The sequence below is a fragment of the Macadamia integrifolia genome, chromosome 7, assembly GCF_013358625.1.
Source record: "Macadamia integrifolia cultivar HAES 741 chromosome 7, SCU_Mint_v3, whole genome shotgun sequence".
NCBI lineage: Eukaryota > Viridiplantae > Streptophyta > Magnoliopsida > Proteales > Proteaceae > Macadamia > Macadamia integrifolia.
Window position 1 is genome coordinate 3,689,682 of NC_056563.1, and position 9,662 is coordinate 3,699,343.

General features: G+C 36.0%; 1 protein-coding gene and 1 long non-coding RNA gene across 4 annotated transcripts in view; both read right to left on the reverse strand.

Annotated features, from left to right (window-relative positions):
- The window catches only part of LOC122084002 (ABC transporter C family member 13-like), a 101,004-nt gene that overhangs the window by 75,792 nt on the left and 15,550 nt on the right, over nt 1–9,662 (reverse strand). The gene's annotated exons all lie outside the window — the stretch shown is intronic.
- Nucleotides 6,659–8,682, reverse strand: LOC122084005. 2 transcript variants are annotated; one of them, XR_006141797.1, is made up of 2 exons: nt 8,199–8,682; nt 6,659–7,161 (listed from the first exon to the last, which is right to left on the reverse strand). It is a non-coding gene; the product is annotated as an uncharacterized LOC122084005 (long non-coding RNA). The 2 variants fall into 2 exon arrangements; XR_006141798.1 differs by having other exon boundaries at nt 6,659–7,218.

A 9,662-nucleotide genomic window follows, 5' to 3' on the forward strand; every position in this document is an offset into this window, starting at 1 on the left:
GAGGTAATGAAAGTCTATTGACACTTTCATTCAGAACAAGTTCGTGCTCGCTGTGGAAGGCAACCGTGGCACAGGAGGCTATTCGTTCATTTTCCTGAAATGGAAGAAATCTATTCCCAGATTGCAGACAACATTCTTTCAAACGATCTAGAACCTGCCGACACTAACACAAATGCTACAATCCTTCAGTCATTTTACGACCCATAGAACCCAATTTAGAGTTTTAGACCCTAGATCACATCAGTTTGGGATTGCAATTTTTTAAAATTGGTACTTGCATAGAGTGATGGTTGTTATTGATGTTATTGGAGAAAATTTACCTAGATTTGTTCAAATATGGCCGATCCAGTATTTTCTTTGTTATCATGCAGTGAATTGAGTCTCTTAGAGTAGTCTTTTTATTTTATTCCCTTCATTGTACTAAGACATCTACTCTTAGAGCCTTCATTGTAAAAACATCTACTCTTAGAAGTATTCCTGCTTAAGAATACATTACCTGCTAACTAAATATAATTAATAAAGATAGTAGCCCATGATAGAACACAAGGTGAACCTATCGTGGCTCAGAAATTGCTCCCTCTGTCTCTCTTCCTCTCCTCTCTTCTATTTGCAACTACTGGTTTCAGATCCTGATTTGTTTCAATAACATTCTGAAATGAAAGTGTGAGGACCAATGTGATAATATATCCATCCTATATGAATTAAATCTGAAAGAGACACCTCAAAATTTTCAAGACAACATCTAAGCATAAGAAAGGATTAGCAGTGCAAACAAAAAGTATCAAAACTATAAGTTCTAGTAGCTAGAACCACTATGTGAATTTGTGGGTTCTTACGGAACTGCAAGGGATAAAATGGTAGAAGTAAAGTGCATTTTCCAAATTGTAACTTTTGAGGCAAACCTTCTTAGGCCTAAATAGATTAGCCAAAGAGAACTAGATACCACGGTACTTTCATTATATGACCCATGAGGTCAAACCGGAATCCATCATCCTGTTAAGATAGCATTCATCAAACAAACTCTAGAATAGATGTCACATTTTGAGTACAAAAAGGCGTGGAATTGCGAGCATCTAACAAAGGCATTAAAAGAAAACAAACTTGTAGGGAATATGCAACTATCTGGTCTAGTGATCCTCTCCTAAGACTATTTCGATACAAGAAGCTATCTTAACCCCAAGGGGGTAGCCGAATTGGCAAGGGACCTTCGCCTCAGAAAGCGTGTGGTTCTGAATTTCGACTCTTCTTACCTCCTTGGGGCATTCACATGGGGGTATTTAGTGCTCTTCATTGCTTTCAGTGAAGGTTGAATGGTTCTCAATCAACCCCGGTATGACCCGGTCCATGCGGTTGTGGGGTTAGTATGGTCCCGCGGGACTAGTCAGGCCGAAGGCCTTGATAAACGACCTTAGCAAAAAAATAAATAAAGATACTATCATATGTTCGTGTATTCCTTCACATCTACTTCAGCCATGGTTGAAAGGATCACTTAAAAGACCTTGACACAAATAAGACAAAAGTTGTATTGATGGGCATTATTTCATACTGAAACATTTCATGTCAAAGCACATTAGTTCCTCGGCAAATAAAACCAATACACATTGCTATCTAAGTATCCCATTACATGTTACCATATCAGCTTTTATACCTGCAAGCAAGGAGCAAAAAAAATAAATAAATAGATTTTGCATACACTTGCACAAATACAAAAGAAACACACTACACAGGCTCTTCCACTCCCCTCCCTCAATAATTAAACCACATTACAAAACTCTAATTCCTGGTCCAACACAATCAGCAAAGAATCAAGATATAAGGTTAATGGTAGAAATCCAGAAGCTTGAAGCCCAACCTAATGAATTTGTAACATTTTAAGGGAACAAAATAAAACAAAGACCAACAACAATTAGCAATTACAACCACCAAAATTGGAGGCTACTACAAAAGCACCCACAGCCTAAACAAACAGGTATCGGCTTCCACTACATGAAATTCCAATTGAAACAGAAAAAAGAAACGCCCCACCCCCTTAAAACCCCATGAAAGTAGTCAAAATTTAATAAAGCAAGAACAATTTGAAAAACCATAATTCATACTTAACAACTCATTCTTGAAGACGGGTGCCCTCTTTTCTCTCCAAAGTCTACCGTAGATAGCCAAGAGTAATAAAGTAACAAGGTCATCCACAAGAGCTAAATGGCGTAGATGTCCCACCCACTAATAAGATATATCAGCTTTCTTCGAATGCTCAGAAATCACCACAAAAGGCAAGGAAGGATGACCATAACCCAAGGATTATAACTAATTCATCAGTACAAGAACATAAAATGGGTAACCACTTTTCAATATTAAAATTGTTTTCAATTTAATCAACCTTCTGTGAATTCAACCAAAATTTGTTTCATAACCCACATGTCACATCAACTGATGTGTCAAGCTGAACAAAACAAAAACATTTAACTACACGAATATGTTAACCTCACAGATTCTGAGTATCAGTCAAATCACATCTAAAAATAATAATTTTTCCCCTTTTAATTCCCCTTATTTATGAGTTTCCCGACAGCCACAATTCCATGTAATGTATTCAGACAGGACAGTTAGTGACCTGCAAGGTCGTTTCAGTGAGGTTAACAAAACCGTAAAGCTACTCCCAGGTATGGTTCCAAAAGTCGGATTGGATAGGTCAATATTGGCTGGATCGGATCGATTTTGTCCTTGACTGATCCCTGATCCTGAGTCTTGACCAATTGGATCCGAATATACAGATACTGCCCCACAATAAAACGTAATAAAATTTATTTAAAATCATAGGTAAATCTGTCCAATACTCCGATCCTAGCCTGATTGGTATCGGCGTTGATCGATCTCGAGACTGATCCGAGATTTAGAAACTTGTACCTAGGACAGCTCAACAAACGATTCACCAAAAAAAAGAGTGAGATTGTTATATCAAAGTATAATGATATTATATAATAAATGTAAGACTCCACCACTTCTTAATGCAAGGAAAATGGAACCTGTGAAAATGCTACAATACTGGTTGCCAAATTAGTTATCCTCCATCTATCGTCCACATAAATTTTCATTGGCATTTGCATAAATCAATAAGGTTGGTTAGAATCTTATTTGATTAGAACTCCATACAAGACAAACATATAAGTATAGCTAGATATGATGTTAAAGGTGTTAGAAGGCTGTCATGAGAGGAGAAGGAAGGAGGAGTCTTACTAGGACTGATGTCCTACTAGTAATAGACTGATTAAACAACTAAGTTTTATTATCATGAGCTGACACATAATTAACCTAGAAAAATTAGAGACCTATTTTATATTGGAAGAATTATAGGCAGTTCGTGTTTCCATAGTATTTTAAATGAACAATAAACACAAAGATATCCAAATGAGAAATGGACATAAAAAAACAAACTGATGAAATCTTAGGGCAAAGGTGAAATGCAAGCGTGCTCAGGCAGACATGTTTACTTAGGTGAAAAATCAAATGTCCTAATAAAATGGATAAGCATTTAATGAATTAACTTTTGAGTTATAGCTTTACTCAGCTAAAACACAACCAACACTCTAAAAGTCTAATGATACTCACTGTTTCTATGGGGCATGAAACATATCCAATAGGTATATATGATTATCCATTAAAACTTTAGATTATGTCACCTGAGAAAGAATAAATATGGAAAATCAGTTTCATGGGAATAGGAAGCATGTAATAATCATAATGAAACCATGAAAGCTACATCCAAAATAAAAAATGACCGGTTCATGAAACAAATTAAAATAAAAATTTCTCAAATATCCTCTTTATTTTCTTCACCAAGTAAGTAACTTTAAGGAAAAGGAAAGGCTGGAACTACCTTTCTTTAGCAAATGAAAAACTTATATTCAGTTTTCTTATAAGACTGCAAGTAAAAAAAAAACATTAAAAAAAAAGCAACCCAGTGCAATAGGCTCCCGCTATTGTGATAAATTTCAAGGACAAAATGATAACAAACGAGATAATAATAAGAACAAGAAGGAAAAATAACATCATTAAAGAAATACATGAAACTTCAAGATCAACATTGTCACTATTACAAAGGTTTTCATTTCCATGAGTTTGCATCAGGCAATGATCATTAATGAAATTAGGTCACATCTGTTGAGATCAACCAAAAAATTATATTCACTCGTTTCATTCATGTAAAGAAGATTTAACTGCATCATTATACAAATTATATTTTAAGAGGGACCAAGTATGAGCGATAATAAAAGGACATCGGGAATATCTAATGTAATACTATTATGCTTTACCTCTTCACCACTATGGCTGGTTAAGACAAAGTCCCTCAAGTTCACAGGCATCCCAACCTGATTTGAAGAGGGGGCAAGAAATAATACACACACATGCACACACAACACAGAATTAGCAATAAGAAAATGAACACATAATATATCCAAATTCCACAAAATTTAGTGTAAATATATAATACGCATTGTTAACATGAGAATACTGAGATGGATTAGTGCCGAGTCTAAGGATGTGATAGAATCAGAAATAAATGTAGTCAAGGAAATTTAATCATTATAAGTGATGAAAAAGGGAAAGTGATAAAAACAAATGATAATGAGTAACCAGAATATTAACCTAATCAAGGTTGAATGGTGAATTTTTGCTGCCAACCCCCATGTAGAAGAGATAAGCTCAATTGAGTTCAGTTAGCACATGATCCCAAATAAATGGACAGAAAAACTGAATACAAACTGTAATGAAACACATTTGAATTACTACATTACGAGGGAACTCCTCATAATCTCACGGCCAGGCCGTCCAAAAAATAAGGGAAAACCCTGAGAAATGCTTACATATATTACAGTCAACAATATATAACAAAAATACAGAAAAAAATATTGAGCCAAGAGTGCATGTTCATCGATAAACAAGAACATGAGAATATTCACCCATCTAGTGGATTTTAAGAACACCAATAAACTGTCTTCCTGGGCTTATCAAAGGCTGAACTGAGGTGAAGAACTAACCAACAACCATATCCCCACCAAAAAAAAAAAGGAGAATAAGAAAAGAAATTAAAATGGAGGTCCAGATAAGTGTCACTTGAAGCATTAAAATGTCAAAAGTTACTAGTTATCTTGTAGGCAACAACTATCAGAAACCAAACACAACGGAATCCAAGAAACGTAGAAAATATCTTAGTTCGTAAATAATGGAACATATCCTTCAAATCCCCAACAGTACCAGTGACTACCTTTAAATCGTTATTTTAGCTATATATATGCCTATGGTGGCAAATGTGTCCCAACATTTCTAACTTTCCTGTTTCTCTTTAATGGGTGTGAAGATTTCAACATTGGATTGGCATAAGGTTGAATCATCGTTGCTTTTCAAAGTTGCATCCACCAAAAAAAGCTCAATGACAACTTAAAACCCAACGGAACTGCGTAGTTTCTACAGGTCAGTCTGAGGCTTTTAGTCTTTACCCATTTTAGACCATCTCAAACTGGGATTAATAAGGATAAAAATGAAAAGACACCATATCAAAAGGACTTGATGGAGCTGAAGTTACTGATCCTCACCCCTAATAGAAAAGCATCAGTGTACCCTGATGTTACTAAGTTAAAATTCAAAACTGAGTTTCCTACCCTACAGCCATGGTTGCTAGAGCAACTGTGGCAAACCAGGATCTGTAACCAGTAACTGCAGTAGAAGAGAGGAGATGAAAGAGAAAGAAAAAGAAGAGGGAGAGACTGTTAAGAGAGTAGCAGAATCAATACTCTTACAGTCCCCCATATTGTGGTAGACATAAAATTGTACCCCCATAGTATATAGGGTCTATTCTTTAACAGCAACAAAGCAACTTCGTTTAAATATAAAGCCATGTTTAATTGTTCTCCAGGGCATCAACTTTTCAACTGAAACATGTGAATTGATGCATTTGATAAGAGGTCCATCATAAAATTCCCTTGGTCCCTACCAATTCAACCATAATGATCAATGCAAGGAGATCTAATAAAAATTGTGAGAAAATTGCATGTCCTGCATTATATCAGCACAAAATTATATAAAAGAAGATGCACCTGGATGTGATCCTTTGATACTGTAAGCATATGGTCCATGGCAGCTTTGGAACCGTGGACATGTTATACAAGAAGCACAAGCTATAAATTTACGTCCACAATGGACCTAATTTCTTAAATCTTGCAGACCAACAAGATCATGACAGGAAAAAAGAAACTAATGTACATTCCAGGAACATACTAAATTTAAAAGTTTAAAACTAACAACCACTTTCAAACAATAAATCTTTTTTTAAGTCCATCTGAAATAGTTTTCATCCTTATAACAATGATTAGGCGAGGTTCCTATCCAGTTAGATTCAACTGACCATGTATAGTGACATCAAGGTTAGTGATTACCCTAGTCGAAACCGAAATGTACTGTAAAATTACCAAAATTTCGGTGGAGATATGGTACATTTCAGTCAAAAAATTAAATTGACCATTTAAGCGGTCAAACATTTGATTCAACTGACCATGTATAGTGACATCAATTTTAGCAAGACTATTTAAGCATGATTTTAGGAGGTTGCTAGTGTATGTCATAGCCTACCATGTCCTTTCCCTTATATTACTTTTTGTCCCCATAATTTAGCACTACCAGCATGCATTCAATAAAAGAAATTGAAATATGTATTAAGAATGAAGAAGAAGAAGAATAACCATTTAACAGTACACTAGAAGATATCACATAGATTTTCGAGGAGACTCAAAACCACTAGAAGATTGTTGCCGCCAATGGAACCATTCCTCTGATTGTATCACAAAGATAGCCATGTCACAGTATGCTTGAAGAACCAGCTCCTTGAACTCCCTGCCTTTATCCTACTCCTGCCAATGTGCAACTATGTTGGCTGCCTTAGCATGCAGTGTCTCTCTCGCTTCTGCTTCTGTCTCCACATCAGCAGGCGTATCCTTATCACTATCATATGCAACCCCCCTGGTGCTGAGTGTCTCTCAAGCACCGCCCCCTCAAACTCCTCCCTAAACTTGACCTCCTTTGCATCCTCCCTTCATGAGGGCATATATGGCCTTTACACCTCACCAAGGACCATAGGAAAGATGTGCAAATCATGCAGATTGAAGACCAATCCTTCCAAATCACCAATGACATAACCAGAAATTATTTCCACAGAAAGTACCTTTTTCCCTTTTTTAAAAGCCACCAAATCCATAGGAAAAAAAAACATGGGCCAGCAGTGAGCACATGCAAACAGAAAACAAATGTAGAAACAGAAACAATAAAAAAGAGACAGAGGTATCAAAAAAAAGTTCCAGCAAATTTCTAGAATCATAATTAATAAAAATATTAAAGAGGATGAACGACAAAAACCAGGGGCAAATCCCTCACCCTAGGTTCAAGATTCTTAAAAGTACCTCTGCAACTAACTTGCAGATTTTGAGGATAACTGAGGTCTGAAAATCCTCATGAACATTCACCCAAAAAAAAAATTCCTCATGAACATTGACACTCTAAGTTCTGTTGCTTCCATAAGGTTATGATGAAGCCTAAAGCCCATGCTTCCTATAACATTGGCTGTCAACCTGGTGGTTATTTGTATTGCTTAACCATACCTGCAGGGAAGAGGGCACTAGGGAATGCTACAACAGAGAAAGCCAAGAGGCTAGAGGGGTTCTAATTCATATACAACTCTTCCCTTTGTCAAAGCTATAGGTATGTTCAGTTATCACTATAAAATAAATCACAACATCATCTGGATGTTCTCTGTAACACTTTGAAGATCAACATATATAAATTTCCTGCAAAAGTTAAGAGTAAAATGTACCCCCACCCAATTTTTTTCTGCAGGAAACCAGTCACCCCCTTCTGTTTCAAGAACTTCATTCAGTAAAGGTGGTAAAATCATGAAAATAATTTTCTCCTTAACAGCCCTTGCATGCATTTAGAAAAATGGAATTCAAGGGTGAAAAGCTTGCAGTTCAAGGTGAGAACAGAAATCAAGACCACAAATCAGACAAGCCCTAAATCAAATGTAGATTAGAGAAAGGAGACAGAGCTTCAGATAAAAACCCTAGACAAGCCCTAAATCGTAAGCCTATCCCGAAATCCCCATATTTTAGGGCTTCGCATACTTTAGATATTTGAGTTCAGAGAAGGATAACTCATACCGTGACAGCAGCGATTGGAATCTTGTAGCAGGCAAATCTTCAGAGGCTAGAGAACTAGGTTAAATTTGAGAAATTCAATAACTCACAAACCAGGCCTTTGACGAGGCTGCATCAGAGATGACCTTGAGTTTGAAGATTAGAAGAAACCACCGTCGAAGGGAAGAGATGAGAAGCTTCAGGCGATCCTTGATGGGTTTGAAATTGAGAGGCTTCAGGCGTTAGCTTGGGGCCGTTCGAGAAGGTTCTTCAAGACGCAGCGATGGAGGAGCTCTATGGAAGACGACTTGCCTCTTCCCTTATGCGGACCTTGCGTTGGGCGGGAGATATATAGAGTGAGAGATAGTGAAATAGAGAAGGGAAGATACCGGAGCAGCATAGTGTGAGGGAGAAGAGAAGAGAGCGAGAGAGAATAGCTTCTTTCCTCAGTGATTTCTGGGTCGATGACGATTGACGAGTCACAGTGGGAATGGAGCCAATGCGCAGGGTTTCAAGAGTCTTCTAGTCGGTGAAAAGCGATCTAATGTGAAATTTACCAAATTGTCCTCGTTATCCAGCCGTTGGGAAACTTGTTCATGTACCAAATACGAAGCCACTTTGTCTTTTCAAAAACCGCAGGGACATCCTTGGTCGTTCCTTCCAAACCCCCAACGTGGACGCTAAAGAACCTACTGGGACCGCTAACGACGGTAGAGGTTCAAACTGAGCGGGTTTAGATCTAGTCCAAATTAATAAATCCGAATTTCTTGAGAGTATCATATTTGAAAGCTAGCTTAAGATTTTTAAATATAAGACCTCTCTTAGACAAAATACTCGGATAATGGACCCACATAAGATTTAAAATAGAACCTTTCATGAAATAATTATTAAATTAAATATTTTTTAACCATCTTTAAAATTATGAAAAAAGTTAATTGTTTAGTCTAAAAACTTGGGCAGCTATTAAATTCTCCAAATTAAACGTGAATAATTCGGTCAAATAGAATTTTACCGAATTTTACGAATAATTCAGTCCAAATCCGAATCAAGAAAAAAATTCTGAAAAATTCTTGAATTTTATATATAAAAAATCCTTTAGAAAATAGTGTGATTATTTTGCATTTATTATCTAATGTTACTTTTCTTCTTTATTTTAACAAAAACCGACAAAGCTTATCTTTCCTAACGTAATCTCTCATACTTCTACAAAAATAATAATAATAATAATAATAATAATAATAATAATAATAATAATAATAATAATAATAATAATAATAATAATAATAATAATAATAATAATAATAATGATAATGATAAAATCTTTTACCCTATTTTGGTTTGACTAAGTCTTACAGTCGTTACTCTCTCTCTAGTTTTTAAGATGAACATGCATGGTGGGTGACGTGGGTCTACCTGAATTTGTGTTCAGTCTCTCATTCTCTAATTCAATTATTTGAGTAATAGGAAATGAATTTAGAAAAAAAAAAA